General features: G+C 40.3%; 1 long non-coding RNA gene across 1 annotated transcript in view; it reads right to left on the bottom strand.

The window, feature by feature from the left end:
* Window positions 1-21970, bottom strand: part of LOC118796528 — a 39740-nt gene that overhangs the window by 7433 nt on the left and 10337 nt on the right. Inside the window, exon 2 of the long non-coding RNA XR_005005896.1 lies at window positions 11728-11812. This is a non-coding gene — a long non-coding RNA (uncharacterized LOC118796528). The remainder of the gene's footprint in view (window positions 1-11727; window positions 11813-21970) is intronic.

Below are 21970 nucleotides of genomic sequence, written 5' to 3'. Positions count from 1 at the left end.
GGCCACTCTTCTCCTCCTTCCTGCCCTGATCAATAGCCCTTCTCTCCTTTGCGCTCGCCTTTCTCCTCTCTCTCTCTCTCTCTCTCCCTCCATTGCTCTCCCTCCTCCGCAAGCGGGCTTGAAAGGGACGGCCTCCCCCTCTTTTTCCTCCCTGCGCTCGCACACAACAGGCAGGCCTCCCGCTACACGCAACAGAACTGCCGTCACTGCTCCAAAAGGCCCTCTTCACAGGCTGAAGAGGGGGAAGGTAGGAGACAGAAAGCAGGCCTCCCTGGCATTAGCATGCAGTTGTAAAGCGTGCCTCTCTCTGCTGTTCTGTTCTCCTTCCCTCTTACACTCTCCTGAGCTCACATTCTTGCTGCATCCAGGAATACAAAAGCCTGATTACTCATGTGGCTCTCTGGTCCACATATGTAACTTACATACCTATACACACAAATATTTTATAAATATATATACATATATATGTGTGTGTGTGTGTGTACACACTATTGCACTACACTAATATTTTATATATACACTAATATTTTAAATTATAATTAAAATTGTATTGTATCTCATTGCATGTAGTAAAATAAATTTAGATTCAGATGGCTGTGGTTAACAAATTTGTATTATGCATTATTTCCACAAGCCAAAAGCAAAAAATGCAGTTAAAGGATACAAGTTTTTAAAACGTTTGTTTCTTTATTTTGATCAAAATATTGTTTTTCAACTTGCCATTTAATGGATAAATGAAACAATACAATAATTTAAGGTTATCTTGCCTTCCATATTTCTAGATCGTAGTGTCCAATACCGAGCCAATGCCCACACTAATATTTACGCAAAAGGAAGGATTTATCAGCGCAAACACCTCAGTGATGAATGCAACAAAGATATATTGAATTAATAAGACACGACCGAGTGACAAACGTCCAAAAAACAAATCGAATTCATGATTACAAACGCCAGGTAAGTAAACTGTATTCACTGTGGGTGCAGGACAGAAATAGATGGTTTGCGCGCATTTATTTATCACACTCGCGCAGTTAAAAAAGCTAGCACGTTGCTCTCTGTATTCAAATATTTAGAACATACAAGACGTATATGTTCTAAAACACAGCCCCGCATCGTTGTTTGCTAGATATGCTACTTTAATTTTCCAGTCAGCAACGACTTCTCGGGACGATGCGACAGATATATCCATGCGACAGCAAGTGCAAACTGCCATAGCAATGAAAAAAATCTCCTGCAAAGCTGCTATTCCCCTCAATGGCGGCGTAGCAGAAGCGAAGAGGAATAGCTGAGCGCGCGCACACACACACACACATACACACACACACACACAGCGTGCGCACTCACACTGAATGGAATAGATAGGCAAAATAATAAAAGAGAAAATCCTTAAAATATCCTAATAAATAATAATAACAATAACAATAATAATATTAATAATAAACGAATGACCAATAATTCTTACAACTAATAATATTAGTTATATTTAAGTGGTGGTATTAGTAGAGAATAGAAAAGTATTATACAACAGTCCTTTTAATTTGCTTTTTTTTTTTTTTTTTTTACAGTATTTGGGCCGTTCTTACCCAAATCATTATGGATGAAAAAGCGGGTATCAGTAAAATGTACACAATAAACGCCATGTTTATAATAACAGGAACTATAAACAGACCAGCTGTGTGCTGTAAAGGCTGTATTACATTAAACCACAAAACTAAATTCTCAACCGAGCTAACGTATCGCAAGCCAGTCGCCGTTGCCCTGGCAAAATGGCTCTCCTATTGTCGAAGTGCGGAGGACCTCTTTATGAACTAAATGGCTATCGCTCGCTACCGAGAGGCCCTGCGAAGGAAAAGGGTCGGAATTCCAGTTTTCTGGCGCGACCCTGAGGCACAATTTCTTGTGGTACCGAGAGAGAGAGAGAGAAACCTAGGATTAACAATTAAACACTCTTCACTTATGTTAGCTATATATATATATATATACACGTGTGTGTGTGGGTGTGGGTATATATATATATATATATATATATATATATATATATATATATATATATCACACACACACACACACACAATTTGTTTTGAATTGTGCAGTGGTCAACGAGTTTTCCCGTATTTTTTCCTTTTAGAAGCAAATGGCAATGCAACCATTGGTAAAGAAAGCACACTAAGTAAATAATCTTTGGCTTATCGTAATTTATCTTGTTAATTGCATTTTTTTTTCATTTTTACAGTTTTTGTGCTAAAGTAGTTTTTAAATTTTGAACATTAACTTTTAAATTTAAAAGGGTGGGGGTATTTATACACAATACCTGCATATAAGGCTGCTCATAATTGCTTACATGGTTTCAGAATCATTGCTATGTATCAAAGTTTTGTTGTACTAATATTCCTCTACCCATGGCTATAGGTCTGTACATAAGCATTATAATTCATATTTTGTGCAGCACTTAAGGCATTTAAGGCTTATGAGAATAATTACAGTCCTCAGACCATATGCTTTTCAGATGAAAAAAGAAGAAGTGTGAATGCTTAAATAATATGCCAGAGATGTATTCGACCTACACTCAATGTAGATGTGATAGGATATAGAATTGAAACATTTATCACACAAAATCAGGTAAAAATAGATACACCATTGGTTCATTATTTGACTAGTCTTCATAATAATTAATAAAATATCCAGGAAGGGGGTAAAATCATTCTATCTCAATTTAGTCCTCTCCCCTCATGTCAAAAAGTAGGATGTAAATTATACATAATTCCTGATACAGGAAGAGCTATTAATTTTGTAATGGGACACGGAGGTATGCAGTGATAATCTCACCTGCAGGATACCGTGTTAATTATGTAAATGGCACCTTGGATTAGCCCTCTTGGACTCGTAGGGTGAGCCCAAGATCCAAACAGGAAGGGGCTCTGCAGCACAGCACACGCGGTAAATACACACGTCATCATCAAGGCCGTCTGTCACCCTCAGGATCCCTGCACCAATCAGAGGCCTCCATTAATTATTTACACAGGGCTTCCAATAAGACATGCCGCCCCCTTTCCATGTGGCCCAAGTCTAAGGGTCCGGCTGCTCTTGGATATTCATTATGGGTGACCTCTACATGTTGAATATCCTGGGCGTGTTGCTATGAAACTACAGGCACTGACACACAAATGCAGATTCTGAGTAAATCATTAATAGGGATGATGGGGGGGGGGGGGGGGGGATATGAGAGAAATGCACATTGGGGTAACTCAGTCCAGGAATGAAATGACAAGGGGAGGGGCTTGCAGCAGCTGGCTTCAGTGTGGGCAGACAAAGAGAGGGAGGGGAAGAGCAGTACACACGAGTAGGTTTGCAGCATAGGGTTGAGCCAGGAGCAGAGAGGGAAAGCAGAATGACCCAGGCAGGCCAACAGCCATGCTTACATATCCGCATTCTACCTTCACATAGGACTGCTCATTTCAACCACCTTGACAGAGTGAGAAACAGTGTTCTTGCCATCCATTGTATTTCTACCGCACAATTCTGGGAAACTCTGGGAAAATACCTTTTAATGCATTATGGTTTACCTTGTTTATTAATGCAACCAATTTTCCTCTTGCCTTAAAACTTATTGTGGGCATATCTGATAAGAACACCATATGTAATATGATACCATAAAATAATTTTGCAACAGAAATTAGGGACAAATAGAGGTAAAGTTCTAAATGCAGTCATTTTATTTGGCATCCAAACACTTAAGTTTTTAGCCAGTCTTACCGTTTTGAAGAAAAGCACTAAATGTTTAAAATGTGACTAGAACTTTAGCTCTACTTGCGCCTAATTTACGTTGTAATATTAGTTAATGTTATCATATTACACATGGTGTTCTTATTAGATGCTGTAAATACTGGAATATTTTGATATTAATCATAATATGGTGCGCTGCGTGAGCCTGTTTTCCTGAAGGATGTTTGCGTCATTTATGAAACCTTTTTTTAAAGCAACCTTGAAAGAAATGGCATTGGTCTGTAATGCACTTAAATCAGCCATTCACATGGCCTGCACCGCCTCCAGACACAAAAGCTGCGCTGCCATGGTGAAAAAAAAGTAAAACTGAAGTGGGGTTTTTTTTTTTTAAATCAGACAGTAACTACCATAACCTTTACCTTCTGACGTGGGATTTGATTGACCCTGCATGTTCATTCAGCAACCTACCAAATATCTTTATCCCTTAAAACAGCCAAATCGTAAGAGTGCCAGAGAATACACTGCTACATTTCACCTGTATAAGGTAGGAATTAACCGAGCGACAAGACAAAGAGACAAACGCCAACAAGCACACCATTGATGTTGATCAGTGGGGGTTTTGTGTTATGAAATGCCAGAAACGGACTGATCGATGGCAAAGTAAAGGCAACTACTACCGAGGAATATACTTCGCTGACATTCTCTGGATCTGACAAAATACTGTAAGCAAAATGGTAATCTTCACAGCGGGAGAGTCGCTCACATAGCAAATCATTTTATAGATAATATTAAAATATTTCAGTATTTACAGCTTTCACAGACACATATGTAATTATTTAAATTAGCTTCATCATCCCTGACAGTGATATACATTTCATTGTAAAAACTATTTGTATTAAGAACTTTACAACTCAAAATCCATCTGTCATATGCTTTAAAAAATTCCTACAAACTGCAGGTCTTGACATCCATACAAAACCCAAATCATTTTATATATATATATAATATACACACATACAATAATATATCATAGAATGTAATATATTATAGAAAATAAATGAATTTATATTCAGTCTGTTACCTTATATATACGTACATACATACGTACATATATATATATAGCATAACAGACTGAACATAAATTATAGATTATAAAACAAGTGAATTTAATTCTTTGTTAGACATTGTGAATCCTTGAGGAAGAAACGAGCACAAGAGAACGAACAAAAGAGAAAGATGAGAACGGCCAGGTGAGCCTTTATTTCTGTCACTGTAATCTGTGCACCCTTGAGACCTCACTCCTGCTCCCCTGTCTGACTGGGCTGACAGCAAAGCTCCTCGAGGAGGCCGGGAAGAGGGACAGCACAAAAAAGGGGTGAGCTACACTGAGCACAGCGTAAGAGCCAGCGCAAATAGTACACCTCCTGAACTAAGACGACCACGGCTTCAAACCAAAAACTTCGAGGATGTACCGCGTTGACGTCCCATTCCTCTATCCTCAAAGAGATGAAAGAGAGAAAAATCAATAGGTGTGCTTTCCCTTCAGTTATGGCTAGGGACATCTGGTGAACAATACAGGCAACTTCCTTCAAGCAAGCTGCATACGTTTTTGTTTTTTTTTTAAAAAAAAAAAGCAGACAGGCAAAGCATTCTTTGCTCTTTCGTCTCTCCATCATTCTCTATGTGTTTCTCTCACAAGTGGCTGGGGCTGTTAGGGAAAAGAAGACCAGAAGAAGAAAAGAAGAGCTGGAATGGGGGGGGGGGGGGGTGTACAGAGGAAAAAATCTTAGGAGACGAGCCATTTAGAGCAGAAAGCTGTGGCATGCACAGGCGGGAGGGAGAGGGGGACCTTCTCGTGTTTCCTAGACGTGCAGATGAGATGTGAGGGGAGCCTGCAGTGCAGAGCAGGTGGCAAAACTGCGAGAGGAGGTGACCAGGGAGCTGGCCCACAGGTGTGCTCCCCCCGAGCCCACCCTCTCCCTCTCTCCTGTCAGAGCCACCACCCCCACCCCCCCGCCCTCCGAAGGGAACGGCAATGGGAGCTGCAGCGGAAGGAGGATAAGAGAGGGATAGAGAGAGAGACAGAGAGAGAGAGAGAGAGAGAGAGAGAGGAGGCAGGCTCCTCCCAGGGCAGGGGCAAGGGCTGGTCGAACACGGACGCCGACACAACACCCACAATTAGCGGCAGCCGCTCCGCATTGTTCGGCCCTCACTGACAGACAGCACACATAATGGCCACCGTCAGGGCAGGGAGAGGGGAGAGGGAGAAATCCGCTTTTCAGGGGAGGGAAAAAAAAAACAATGAGAGAAAGACAGCAGCAAATGGTTTTTTTTCTCTAGTGGGTGAAAGGCTGCCCTGGGACGTGATTGCATAACTCGCAAGAGAAAAAGGCCCTCAGAGGAACTCGCTGCATAATTAGGACTCCATCAAGACCAGGCTTCCCATAAACGAGCTCACATTTGGACAGAGTCGAACCCTTGTTAGATTAGTGCATCTTGTACAACGTTTTTCAGTGAGTGGTTCTAACTGAACACTATATTCTTAAAACACACTACCTTCAAAGCAATGAAAAATTCAGTCTTCCCTGCTAATAATCCCTCAAAAGAAAAAAAAAACTTCAGAATAAATGATCTCTCCCAGAATATTTGAGCAGAACATTTGAGAATTAGGCAACAGGCTAGTAAGGCCTGTTGATGAGTTTTTGGACCTGTGATTGTAGCAGGTGTGACATTCCCTTCTTCTGAAGGGGGGGGGGGGGGGGGGGGGGGGGGGTTTGTATGTGCCACAGCAGGGGTCTCTGTGTGGGACAGGGGTGATGGGGAAAGACAGAGGAAAGGCTTTGCGTGTCCCCAAGTGACAGCTGGCATGGAACAATGCACTTCTATTGGGCTGCTCTTTCACTCCCTCTCTCTCTCTCTCACTCTCTCACAGAGCAAGGACGCAAACACCAATGGGACTGGATGGCACATGCTCATCTGAAATCTGCACAGAGACCACAATGTAAGCAGCGCGCAGTAGATACTGCTCAATACATCAGCCCACAATATAATTCAAACCCACTATTCACGGCCCACAATTCAAAGAATACAGTGAGCAAATGTGGCTTAGCACAATGTCATTCTGCAATCTGGACTCGGAAGGCATTCAAGGCCACATACCACAATGACTGTGTATTCTCAGACTTGTGCATGGTGTCGTCTGTGCATGTATCAATTCAATTAATGAAATGAACACTACCAGGAGGCAAATGCCTTATAAATGGGGAAAAAAGATGATACATCTTTACCACTGCTAAATTTAAGGATAGGTTTAGATGCCAAGTCACCGTTCTGTTCAAAACCTACAGCTGACAGACTACTACTTTTGAAGATGCTATGTGAATCTATAGGATGGGAATTCTACACATTTTTACAATCTTGACCTCAAACTTGTCTTTACTATGTAAGCACTCTGCAAGTTACTATTTATTTTCACTTGAGCAGTAAATTGAGTAATGGTCAAAATGCTGTACCTCCTTAACGGTGGGTAGGTCCTCTTTCACCAATCAGTCTCTCTCCTCATGGTCTCATGATAGTTTTCTTCACAATCCAGATACTTTTAATCCATTTTACACAGAGCAAATTAACTAGAAAAAAGATTCAAAAATACAATTACCCCTATTAGATGAAAGTACATGAAAAGGAAAATTAAAAAAAAAAAATGTCAGGGTCTGAGTGGTATTACGATACCTTAAAAGGTTTAAGGAACAATTCGGCAGACACAAATACAAAAAAACACAAATCGTAACTTTCTTCCTACATCCTCAGTTTCCTTTCAACAAACATCAAGGGTTCAGTGGCTATGTTGCTGGGAAAGGGAAAAATAAAATCAAAGAACCTGTGGCTGTTGCTCTTCGCTGTCATGTGAGCTTTTTTTTTTAACTCAAGAGTTTTACGTCTGTTTATTGTTGCAAATTTCTTTGGGGTTTGTTTGTCTTTTTCCTGAGCTTTGCGTGCAACACTGCACGTCCATAATGGAGAAGAACACATAAGCACACAGCTACATGTGCAGGAGAATCTGCTAAATGGTTTCACTTCCTCTGGACCACCATTACATTCACTCTGCTAGTTTCTCTCTCATTATACTTCGTTAAATAAGCACAATAGTATAATATTGCAACTAATTCCCTGGTGCCATAATTAAAGATAAAGCATTTGCTATGGCTCTGTGGGTAGAGTTTAGTAGACCCTGAAGCTTATGTGGCAAGTGAGTATCTGTGCCAGGTCCCCATTCTCCCAAACACCACCTGCCTTAATTTCAAGTGGATCTGGAAAACTGAGCCACTCCACAAAACTATAGACAGGTCTATCAGGAAACATGTGCTGATAGCCTTTCGAATGTGGTTACATGACTCACATTAAATATGACTTAAACAAATAATTGACAACTGAACACTGCACCGCTCTGGTATGAAAGAAACATGATCATGGAAATGGAAATCAGAGACGATTAGATACTGTACAGCTAATTAATATGAAAAAAAAGAGTCTACTATGCTAATTTGCAATATTGCAAATTCCAGCTAACTGGTTTTCTCATTTTCATCAAGAAAAGGTAAATTCTTAAATTAAAAACTGAAATTATTCAGATGTATTACCACTAGAAAAACAGGCATATTGCAATTAGCCAATCGATTGTCTGAGTACCATACGTGGTGGGTTGCTTACATTAACAGTTTTCAATGTGTTCAATTCTTCAGCTAAATTAACTTACATGGAGGAAAAAATGGACAACTAAAAACATATAAATAAGGCCAATGGGCCAATGGAATCCTTATCAGTTCTTCCCACCTTCTGAGGCTGTGGTTTGTGTGTGGCATTAAAACAGGTGGTGTCGACAGAAAAACAGATTTTGAGACACATGCCAAGGTTAGCATGGCCAATGAAGGCGTGTGTATTTTCACTAAACTGTCAAATGTCAAATTGATCTGTGGTGCAAAGTAGCAGAATTATCTTTGTCAAGTACATTTAATGGATTCATCTGAACTGATATAATCTTAAGTGCACCTTTCTTGTAGGGTGAACATAAAAATGTCCTTGTCTCTTATCTTTTGAGGCTTCCATTCACTATCAGTTAATTCTAGAGTCAGACCCAAAGACAGCTCTGTGGGCATGGGGGGAAGCGGGGTGGGGCGGGGGTCACACCTATTAATAGAACAGAACGGTAGATATTTCCAAAGAATTGAGGAATAGGGAGAGGGCAGAAAATGGAAGGAAAAGGCAGATTCTGTATATTAAAAAAACCTCACTAAAGAAAACACCTCTCATTTCTTTCGGAAGGAAAAATATACTGTTGTCATATTAGACATTTCATAATTAATGACTCATCTTATTGATTACAGAAAAAAACTAACCAAACATGATGCAGAGGAATGGTTTTGGAAAGAGAAATATTCACATTACAATCTGCATGAACCCCACATTGCATTTCAAATTCCTCTTCAGTGGTGACACTTTCCACTAGCTTCTGTTTTAACATGGGTCAAAATGACAAAAACGGGTCAGTGACTCAGTGCAATAGATTTCCCACTGCTGACGGTAGAAAGAGCCTACTTCCAGCTTACCAAATAGTGAACATGTGATGTGTCGCTGTGCTAGCTGCACTATTACATTAAAAGCTCACAGATCTCCCTGAATCCAAATATCAACGTTAATGCTAAACACTATGCAACACTCCTGAAATGATTTAAGACATAGTTATATTTATTATAATTATACTTATTATAATTATAGATTACATCATACAACAAATTGACACTAGCCTGTTGGCAAACACATTAAACAGACTAAAAATCTTACTGTCTAAATTCAACCTTTCAGTGTGTTTCACAACAAAAAAAAAAAAATGGCAAAGGCTGGAAAAAGAAAATTCATCATTCTTAATGACTCCAGTGGGATTGTATCCCACTTTTTTTTCCAAAATATTAGAAATGGGAGACTAATTGAAAGCGTTAATGGGCTCTTGCCAATGAATTAGTGTACAAAAAAAAGTCTCCATAAATATGCCAAGTTTAACAGGGTGTTTTGATGCTGAAGGTCTGATTACCTAAGGCAACAACTGTAGAGATGGGAGTGAAAGAGTAGGAGCGAGTGGCAGGCAGACCCAGACAGGCAATGCTATCCTATTATGAGCCTTTGGATTCATTCATTATTTGCTCTTTAGTTTTTAAAATATTTTTTACAGGGGATCCATGATAAGGAATCAACAAATTTTTGTTATTTTGATTCAGACATTCAAAAATAGTTATTTCCTAAAATAAACAGCTGTCTACCATGGTAATCATTCTGGTTTCCAGTCTTACTACTCCAAAGCTAGCACACACATTACATGTCTTGTTTTAAACATTTAACATTTACATTATTATTTATCTAATGTTTGTATAGCTATGGTTGCTTGACAGACATTTTTATTTGTGAAAGGGTGGTGTCATCAAGTCTTTGACCAGAATATCTGTAAAAATTTCAGCGCACTTATACCACTCAGTATGCACAGAAACTGGCTTTCAACATGTGTGTGTACATATATACTACTACATACATATATATATATATATATATATATATATATATATATATATATATATATAAAATGTATGTATATATCTCATAGGAAAATACATATTTCATATCACAACACTGTTGTTCCATCACAGCTTTGGTGCTATAATGGCGTATAGCTTGTTCAGACACATACAAACATACATTTATTTTAAACAAGATCTTGATATTCATCCTCCAGGTACATGGACAGATGGCTAGATTAATAATCACACTAGGGGAGTGGGAGGGGGATGTGGCTATGACTATGAGAATTGAAACAAGGGCTTTCTGTACCTACACCAGCAGCCTGCCATGCTGTTATTATCATCAACTGGAGGTCCAGGGTGTGTCAATTTCAATTTCTAAATTACAGCTAATGACCAATCTAAAAACGGCTCAGCATCCTTCTCCAGTGTCATGGCCTGGGCACAGTGGTGGGCCATCATTTCATGGCTTTCCTTGGGAGGAATTTATTTCCCTAACTTGTATCCCAGTGTGAGATCTAAAATAGAGCCACCCCGAAGTCCATTTTCCCATGATTCCTCTCCCAGTTCAGGAAAGATTTTTTTTTGTCTGTCTTGTCAGAGAGCAAGGCGTTCCTCCATGTCTGGAGAGCAGTGGCCACACCCTACTGTGTTCTTAAGTAAAGAAGCACCACTTCTCTCTTTTTGAATTTGAACATTATGACCACCAAACCACTAACTCTCATTACCAGTCAAGACAAATAAAGCTGGCATCCTCTCCCCCTTCCCTGTTACCCCATGTAAGTCAAAAGCCAATCAGGAGAAATCATTACAGTGCTGCTCTATTCTGTTATGCTGGGGCTGTTTGCACTGGTATTCCATTGAACCCCTTTCTCCAATTTTTACATGTCTAGGAAGACTATCAAGTGGAGACAGATCCACACCATTAGGTATTTTACTCTGAGTTTTGGAGCATAATATCACCTGAGAGCAACTGCCAACCAATCAGAATGAGCATTTTCTTAATCGGCAGCTGTATTACATGACATACAATGGAATCTGAAAACTCAATTTGTAGTGCCTTTTGCTTGGGGTTGGCATCTTCATTTTCTTTCATCTTTACCTTCACCTTCAGCCTTCACAGCTCCACAGAACAGAGAGCGATCAATAACTACAACATGTGTATGCTTAATAGTGACCAACTGTATTAAATAGAGCCCAGTGGTTAGCAGAATTCCTCATAATTAAACCTGCTAGGATACAAACTTCAAGTTAAATAAATAAATATATACATAGGAAAAAGAGGACCCATGGTTGGCATGGGCTTGTATATGATGGGGGGGGGGCCTTCACTGTTGGATAAAGTTTCAGAGACAAAATGTCCTGTCCTTACAAAATGTCCGGTGTTATCTAAGCTGCATTAGAAAAGATTCTTACTGCTAAAATTGGTCAGTCTGCTTACCTTTCAGTTGTGTCCTGCCCCATAAACCTGCTGCCCTCATCAGCAGATGCCTTTGACTTTTCTTCATATCGCTCTGCAGTTCATCCTTTTGGAAAATGAAATAAATAATTAAATGACTCATTTGCAGCCCTGGAGAAGCCTGCTTCATCTAAAAGACTCATTTTTCATTGTTTTCATACTGCAGAGTGTGTGCAAAAACCAAAAAGCTCAGAGAATGGTATATGCAAATTGAACTCATCAACAGTTCCTGATGAAGTGAAACTGTGCATTGAAAACAGTGCAGGCCGTCGCCATGGCACCCACTTTCCCTCTGCAAGTTGTGTGTGTGTGTGTGTGTGTGTGTCTGTGTGTCTGTGTGTGTGTTTGGGGGGGGGGGGGGCAATGAGCAGTGAGAGAAGCTGCACATCTCCATGGAGATGGAGACACCCCGCTACTCTCGGCAGCAACTTCCTTACATGTTACATGAGTCTCATCAGTTTCATCACTGTCTCAAGCACTCGCTCATGTTGGCATTGTGAGCGCTCCATAAAAAAGGTAACTGGAATGTACCCTGTTGCAGAGGTCTGATTCCAGGTTATGCAAAATTTCACATTTTCATCATTTAGCTGATACCCTTATCCAGAGTAACTTCCAAAGCGGCTTAAAAGGACTCACACAGACAAAGCTACACAGCGTATATTAGCTACAGCATACATTGTATATTAGCTGTATACGCATTTACAAGAGATGGCAAGGTGCATTATGGCTGATTGGTTCTCCCTCTAAACTGACAGCGTCAAATGTTTAAATGATTCACCCAGTAAAATCCCACTAGCCAGCAATGTAGGAGGACCTCTCCACCCCTCACTGTCCTCACCCACTGAGAGAAGACCTGGGTGAGGCTGAGAAGATTCCCCCGGCTCAGAAGCCGCAAGACTAGTCTTTGTACCTGCACAGAGGGTCTGAGCTTTCAAAGGGAAACAATACTCTCAGCTCTGCTCTTGCTACCAGCCTGTATACTACATCCTACTGTTCTCAAACCAAGGGGACTGTATAAGCCCCAAAAATCTCTCAGAATGACAAATCTATGTACCCCAGAGGGAAGTTTGAACCTAGGCTATACTGGGGACCAAATTATGTACTGCCACAATACTGCTGAACTGCTAATCAATTCTGGATAGACTTCCAAGAAAAAGCTCCAGTGCTTACCAAAGCATGAAAAGGTATAACATTCCGAAACATTCTTATGAATGCTAAAATATTGAAAATCGTCTTCTCTTCAGTTGCGTTCTGTGTGAGTTGGTGTGTTTGATCAGGCCAGCTAGCTTGTGGTGTGTTAGGCCTACACAAACAATGAGAACCCAAGGTCCCATGCAGAGGCAAACAAAACAGCCAGCAAGCATTCACCATTCACCATTCATAAGCAAGAAACATCTCATGTTTATCTGAGAATGCCATGCCTTGGTTTGAGGACAAAATGAATTTTTTCCCCAAAACATCTGTGCGGAGAGCAACATTTTATTTTTGATGATCTAATTGCTTTTTGAGAAACGCAGAAATAAAACGGGGACTCAAAAGGACTTATTTCCTCAATGAAAACAAGCATCCCCTTGACTGGGTGAAGCCCCAGCCAGGGGGCACAGCCTGTATGTTCTGCGGATTGGCAATTAAGAGAAAAATGTTAAGTTCTTTTCTGAGCCACCATTAGAACATGCTGCTCTGGACTAAAATAGGCTGCCCCCCCCCCCTCCCCCCCCTCCCCCCCAACCAACCAACCACCACCGTTCCAATTTAGAGCTGCCTCCCATTCCTGCCTGTAGCATCGTGTGCATTAAGGCCTCTGAATTGCGCTTGATATTTGCTGGCCCACAGTGTGGCGGCCATTGTGAATGACTGCCTCCACAGCCCCTGGGCCCTGGATCAATGGCACATTGATTTTCCTATCAATGGACATTATCATGGATCAGACGGCCGCATGCTAACTCCTGCATCCCATTGGTTCTGTGCTACGTGCTCTGCCCATTGCCGAGAGACATAAGAGGCTTCATCATTGCTCCGGCCCTGACAGAGAGATAAGGAAATGAATGGTGGAGTATCTGAACAAATAGGGAGGGATGGAAGGACAGTGGCAGAGCAGAGAAAAAGACAAACAAATAGTGACATAGATATAAACACAGAGAGGGATATCTGTTTGCTAGTTTTTGCTGGTTAAGCACAAGACTTTTTACGACGTCAGCCCAATTTCACGCTCCAAACTGCTACTTCAAGCAGTTTCACGTCCACATGACACTGAATGTCCCGGGGAATAGAATGCTTGGGCTAGCCCATACCACCCCATGCAGTTCACTCCACCCCATTGAACCTAACACAGTTGATGCCATGAACAGAGACTCCCTGTCAGAGTACAGCTACGTGGTCCACACACTGCTATATAGTTCTGAGATCCGTGCCCAGCGGAAACCGCGTCGTATTTTTTTGCAGACGCTTACGTCCTTCAGTGAGGCCCCTCCAGTCCTCCAGAGCCCTCGAGCCGATGCACGTTCTACCTAAAGCCAGCCACTCGATAAATATTAGGATATGTCTAATCACGCGTTTTTTTGTCTTGTGAAATTTCAATTTTCGGGATGAATGCAGAGCAGGTTGCAGCATGGCGAACCTTGAGGACCTGCCTGTCCTTCTCCATGCTCGTAATGGGCCCCATCTCTCCCGCGTCCCTTTTGCTGTCCTGACTTGTGATATGAAGTTATTTGTGCTGTTGACGCCTCGCAGATCAGGCCTTGCACAGGCAGACGAGAGACTGACACCTGAGGCAGGGGGCGAGGGTGCACACTTGGGGAAGCTGGTGGTGAAGACAAATTAGACAGGCTGGGAGCAAGTGGGGGGGGGTCACACTGTGGCTTTTGCTCGTTCTTCCTCAGGCAAATCTCCTGACGTTGCATGCCAAGCTCCTATTGTCCGTGTATACTGGTGCTCCCTATCCTCTCTCCCTGTAATGGGTCTGCAACACATTTGGAGTGAACTCTCATCCTTCGTCACCTGAATCCCAGAGACTTATCGGGAATGAGCACCAGTCAGACAGCTAATTGGTGAACTCCACCTTCGATGGCTTGCACAAAGTCTACGGCTTCAAGACTAGATACACAGACACTAAAACGCTTTCTCAATGTTTTTTTTTTTTTTGTTCTCATTCGTTTGGTTTTCCCCTCCAAAAGATGTGTTGTTCATAGATGTGTGTGTGTGTGTGTATATATATAACAACAGTCTTTTCTTAGTCAAAGTCACATGAGAATCTGCCAGGAGGGCCCGACGCCTGCACTTAGGGGTCAAGCTGCCCTGCACAAGGCAGCAAACCATCTTGAGGAGCTAAACACTGCATGGCTGTTAATCTGGCTAATGCCTGGTCAATAAGGGTGCCTAGATTGAGGGGCCACCTTCCAGCAACACATCAAAGCCACTTAGTCAGATGCTCCTGCAGTCTACACACCACCATGTGACACATGTAGGCACACGCAGGCACACATACAAGGACTTGTGTTGATAAAGGAGCAAATCAAACTAGCCTCTGGCTTCAACTGTTCATGTTTCAGGACTTCACACATCACTAAAAAGGGTAAAATTTCTTATAACATATAAACATTCAATGACAAATAGATTATGAAAATATTCCGCAAGGAATACTACAAATAAAAAAAAAATACATATGTGAATAGTGCACTGCACCTCTTTGCAGAATTGCATTTGCCCAGTGTGACTGGAGGCACATAGGCAGTTGACAGGTGAAGCATATTACATGGGTATGTCCAAAACTGTAGGAAATTATAAGCATTTTATAAGCATTGGTGATTCTCATCAGACAGCAATGAAGCAATCTAGGCAGTTTTCACAATATATATAAAAACAGTTTAACCTGCACAAATTAAAATTAAGAAACATATTCAAATACCACATTTAACTGGTAAAAGTACTCACTCACAAATGCTTCTTCATGAAGCCCAAAGAAAATTGATAAAATGGTTAATCCTACTTTTTTCACCATGAGTTAATGAAGTCAAGAATAATTAATTTGCAATATTCAATAATTAGGAGACTGCTTCAGACTCTGATCTTAAGTAAAAATCCATTCTTCATATTTGTCAGACATTAACATTACTAATTAAAATGGAAGCTACAAAAGTGTAAATAGAGGTCCAATAGGAAGAATCTTTATAGAATCTTATTTAGCTTTCTTTCTTAAGACACAGTCTCCTCTTAATTGCTGTCAACTAAAAAAAGAGAACATCTCACTATGCACCATTATCAATGCACACCAAGGAGAATTTCCTGGACGGAAATCAACCGAAAATTTTCCAGGTGGTGACACACCACTATAAACTATAGTCTCTGCATTACAAGACACGGAATCATTATTACGCGAGTTTCATCAAAGATATGAGTTTTCTGTACCACCATTTTCCGTTTTTCAGTGCATAACTGGTTTATGGAAATAGAACACCTTCATTACATACTTTTTCATATTTTGTTATTCCTTTTCTTATTGTTTAGGAGTCGATGACCTGCATGGTAATTCCATTAATATGCTGAATAAAATGCCACCTAAGAGGATAGGATACATTCATAACATTCATAACACACGAGACATACCCATAACACAAACGCTTAGTTCTCAAATTGTTCCACCTGTGTCCTTTCTCAGATGCATGCCCATATTGCAGCGTGATGACTCGTACGCAAGACCCAAAACACAAAAGGAGGAAGGGGAGCAGGATAGGTGTTCTCAGCGGCGCTGTTGTCTTTGTTCTCCTCGGGGTGGAAGGTCAGGGAGAGCCTGTGATGGGCCTTCTTGATAACAGCGGAGGAGGCGTCCTTAATGAGCAGGGACAGGGGCACAAAGCACAGCCTGTCAGTCAGACTGCTCCACGCTTGCCCAGCGGCTTTGTTTCGCCTGCAGAAGATTCCGTGAATCTGGCCGTAATTCGGTTGGGGGGCGTAATTCGAGCAGGGGAGCAGGGAATAGGTGATGCGTATTTTGACCCCCCCCCCCCCCCCCCCAATTCTCCGTCCCGGTTATCGATGCACGACTTTCACTCATGCTGTACAGTCATGCATGTACAGTCTCGAATTGAATCGTATGAATGCAAGGATGCCTGCTTGAGGATCAGGAGTGGCTGCAGCCTTTACATATGAGCTAACCTCAACACACCATTTATCAACTGTATGATAGCTACTATACACGTCTGTGAAATATGTTTGTTGCAATAGCATTACATCTGAAGTAAATTAGGTCAAACAACAGGTAGGTTTTTTGGAATTCAGATCGGAAACATGATCACTTCAAAGGTCTGCAGAATACGAGTGTGTGGGGCTAGAGAAGACATATGAAGGTGTAAAAGAGTGATACAAGTAGAAATTCTTCAGTTAATATCAAATAACGGTCACAGTCAATAACTCACCTCACAGACCTATATCTGCTTTTGAAGAAACATCCTCCTACAGTGTCTATTTCCTTTGTATTTCATATGTAAGAATACAAAAATATGTTTTATGGGAAGTGTAAAGAAAAAACAGCCCATCCCACTCAGTAGTTTCAATGCACGTCCATCTGCAAGACATCATGTTCTTAATGTTTGGCCTTCTGCACTCGCCTCTTATATTTGATGTGAGGTGGCAGATCGGTTATTGGTGAAACAAAAGGAATTGTCTCCAACCTTACAGACAAAACAAGATTACATGGCACCTAACAGGACGATAGCCAATATGATTTCAAAGCTTCAGTTATGGCCAGGGCTACACAGTGCCAGAGGGTAAAGCCTATAACGCACAGCATGATTTCTGAAACATGCATGTGTAATGTGAGTGCGTATGTCACACTATACGAGTTGGCCAGAATTAACTTCTCCAGAACTGGTTGGAGGCGAGACTTGGCTTTGTCACAAGTTTTGACATCTAAAAGTCATGGTATGCATCACCACCTCATGAAGTGCCTCCAATCTCTACTAAGCTTGTATTCCCAGGTTTGCCATTTCCTTGCTAGCATGCTTAGAGGATAAGTGCAGCACCCTGGGTCACACAAAATCATGTACTCTTCCATTGCTACCAAGCTGTTGGACCATTTCTTTCTTCTTCTTGTACTTTCATCGTTTCTCTCTGTGGATAGATTACACAAACACTCATGTTCTTGCCACAGCTAAATATCTAGCCATCTTCTGCTTTAGTCCAGTATGTTTGCCTTGGTGCTAACTGTCACTGTATTTTTCTACTTCTACAGCTCTCTTATTGGTTCTTTTCATTAAGGTTCTACAAGAAACAGCTACTAGATACGGCTGACCAGAAACAGCTGCTGTGACATTTCATTGATGGGCATGTTTCGTTGGCTGCTGGCAGTCCTTATTATAAACTTAGCTCATGAAACCTGTCACAAGTTTCATATGAAAAATTTCTGACTTACCAAGATTTTAATTACAGCACATAGGTGCAAGCACTTGACACAGTTCAAGATCTGTGTCATTAAGCCAAAGTGCAAACAAGAAAGTGAGGAAACTTGCACCAGCAACAGTCAGGGGGCTAAAATCATACCGCATGCTCTAAGCTAAAGGAGGAACAGAAGGAGGCTGGAATATGAGACAATAAGGGGACACATTCATTTTACAGACAACCTGAACAAAGAAATTGCCCTCTCTTTCATACATCAACATATCTGTCTTTCAGCACACATGGCGGCATTCCTGTGGCAGGAGGAATTTTAAACCGCTGGCCAGCCACTTGAGCTTCCCGAGGCAGACTGTTAATGCTTACATTTGTGCTGTAACGTCTGGAGATTTCAGATGTCCGTGAATGAGCAAGGTGAGAATAGCAGCCGTCACTGCAAAGCAGCATGCAGCCCTAATGTCTAATTGAGTGCATGGGAATGTCATTCGCATAAATGCATATTTACATTTGGCCCTGGGGCACCTAGTCCTTACTAATCTTTCAATAAAAAGAAAAAAACAAAACAAAACAAAATAAATTTGGATAAATCATATGCAGCATAAGTTCATGCAAGCTATGAAGATTCAGCCTTCGCTTATGTTGAAAAGATCCTGACCGTGTTGAACAATATTTGTAATTGGTAGTCAGTAGCACTGTCCCACAAGCCCATTGTGATATTTCAGACATTGATACAAACATTCTAGCAGGCAGACAGACTTAGCATTCAGTATAATACTAATACAAATGGCTAGTGCTGCTATCAATTGTTCAGATTAACTGTGATTTTTTCCAGCACAACCACTATCTTGATAACAGCTGTGACAAAACAACTGAAACACAGTTTATTGAATTATCTACAACTGCACTAAATCTTTTAACTGACTCCCATATTATCAACCCCCGAAAAGACAAATGGTTGCTTTATTTGTACACATTTATCTTAGAAATAACAGCTGACAGTGGAAGAATATTCCTTTACAAGCTCAACACAGATTTTCAAAAAAGAAGCTCTTGTGGTAGAGCATCTCACAGAAATGCTAAGCAACCATTTAACAACACAACAAAGACATTTATCGTTTAACTTGGAATACTAAAAGGTAAAGACAAATGATCAGCTTCTCACTCAGTCTGTTCACAGTCCAGCAAAGAAAACACTGAAAAGTTTGCCTACAAATCACACAGCTTAGTTCCACTTATGGTGAATTATCAACATTTTAGATTATATCAACATTTCCTATTTTTAGCATTTCTGTAGCAAATAACAACTCTCTAGTCAGCCAGCTGTGTGATACTGCTGGATAATCATTACATGTGAATTATATATTATATATATATATATATATATATATATATATATATATGTATATATATATGACAAATATTCAATGAAGACCAGTTTCACTGGATGCATTCTAAATGAAATATACTTACATCCTTTTACCAGGTTCTCCTTTATTCCCACAACAACATGTTAATTGATAGTTTAAAATACTTAAATTCTCTATAAATATCTCTAAAAGGTTAAATATACTGGAAAACAATATTATCCTTCATGTTTAAAGAGAATTTCTTGAGAAGCCATGCAATATCTGTGTGATTTCAACAAAGTAGAATGCATGAAAAGCCCCCCCCCCCCCCCCCCCAAGAACCAAAAGCTTTGAAGTTTAGTTTGTTTCTCTATGCAAAGACAGGCTGAGGAAACACTGTATTGTTGGCCTGGGTCAGAGAGTCCTGGACTGGGCAGAAACAACATCCACAATGAATGCAGAGGAGGAACAACCCCTCGTTTAGTGGAGACAGACTCTCTCATCTTGAAATCCTCTTTTGGTTTCTTCAGTTGTACGTCCACCAGAAGGAGAGAGGGCAGAATGAGTCATGTTTTGTCACAGGCTATCACAAGCATTAAACGCATACAACGAGAGGCAGAACTCATAAGTGGAGCTCCCTAAAACAAAAAGGAATAATAAAAAAAGAAAAATGAACCAACAGTCTAGGACACCAAATATCTTTTTTTGCACTCCTCTGGTGTGGTTATAGGCATATCATAACAAACATTCTGATAGACAAACTAAGTCTGCTTCCTCCATTCATACTTAACTGCAGCACTTCAATGGAAATTATGATTGTAGTAGCTGCTTGTTGTATAGTTCATTTATTCTCTCCTCTCTCTGCCATATAAAGTCATATTTACATTGTAATTCCAGATACAGGCTGCCTTTCATCCAGCTATCCTGTATCAGTCTTTGATAGACAGCACTGACTGTCTGTCTTTTATGCAAGCGCGCACACGCGCACGCACACGCGCACGCACACGCGCACGCACACGCGCACGCACACGCGCACACACACGCGCACACACACGCGCACACACACGCGCACACACACGCGCACACACACACACACACACACACATACACAAAGCCCAAGCACAAACATTTTCACTATGAGTCACTGTAATTCAAGCATGGGTTTATTGTTTATGCCACATTTACAACATGTCCAGTAACAATCATTCCCCAAATTAAGATCAAAATTACAGAATTTGCTTAACTATAACAATTCTGCAAAATAATTTGAAAGATGAGCAAGTTCTTGTTACCTCTACAGAAAAATCTGAATCAAATATAAATGACCAATTTTAAAATGCAGTTTTGAGAATGGTGGGAGGGCCAATTCTCCTAGACACAGAGACAACCTAATAGTCAAAATGCAAATATAGGACGACTTACATGTTCAGGCTTCTAAACTGGCCTTTCAGGAGGTTCATTAAAGTACATGGTGACAACTGTCAAAATTACCCCAAGACATACCAAACTGAGAAAGATACAGAGTGAGACTTCATATTACAAAGAATATATAAAAAAAAATAAATTTTATTTTATATATATATATATATATATATATATATATATATATATATATATATATATAATGGGGATAATTTTGACAGTTTTGTATGACAGTATACATATAACAAAAACATACAGCATTGTAGATATTTTGTACTCATACGCTTCTTCAGAAACAGAAGAATGATGGCCCCTTTTATTTAACAATGGCACAAATCCTTTCTGAAAATTAAAAAGAAGTACTGTTCGCAATATTACCTTTTATGACCAGCAAAATACTGGTGGTTTGGTGAGACCTAATGCATAGTTAATCTTTTACATCTTGTAATTTCAAATCCTCTCAATACTGAAAAAGCAGAGTCTTTTAATCTAAATGTAGTGCCACATCTTTGAGAAAAGAACACTACCATGAACTTGTACTTTATAAATAAGTATCATTTTGTCATTCAAAACATTTCTTTATCTTATTAATCAAATTCAGTTATCATCAAATATAAGCTACTGAAAACTATGTCATCTGGCATTTCTCTAAACAAAATGATACCTAAGTTATAATTAACATACAATAGCGTTGACCTGCAAATATACAGCTAGTCACAACAAAACAAATGATACCCAGTAATGACATAGGCTACTCATATCTAAGACAGCCAGCAATGTCAACAGAAAGAAAGCATAAAAGGACAAACAGAACTACAATCATAATTTTAATTTAGGCGACATATTAATGATTGATTTATAACTGAAAACTTACAGAAATTTCCATTACAACCCACGTACATGTCTACTGAATGAATATGTTTTGGTATACAAGACATACTATGACACTCTATAGTTGCACTGCTCGAGTTAGCTTCAGATTTTTTTTTTCTAGGAATCATCAAAACAGTGGGGAGGACTATCATTGAAAAGTGCCTTCAAGTTAATTCTCCCAGCACAATCAGCGGAAT

This window comes from Megalops cyprinoides, chromosome 2 (genome assembly GCF_013368585.1).
Source record: "Megalops cyprinoides isolate fMegCyp1 chromosome 2, fMegCyp1.pri, whole genome shotgun sequence".
Classification (NCBI taxonomy): Eukaryota; Metazoa; Chordata; class Actinopteri; order Elopiformes; family Megalopidae; genus Megalops; species Megalops cyprinoides.
The sequence above is the reverse complement of the archived record's forward strand: the minus strand, read 5'-3'. Positions and strand labels throughout refer to the sequence as shown.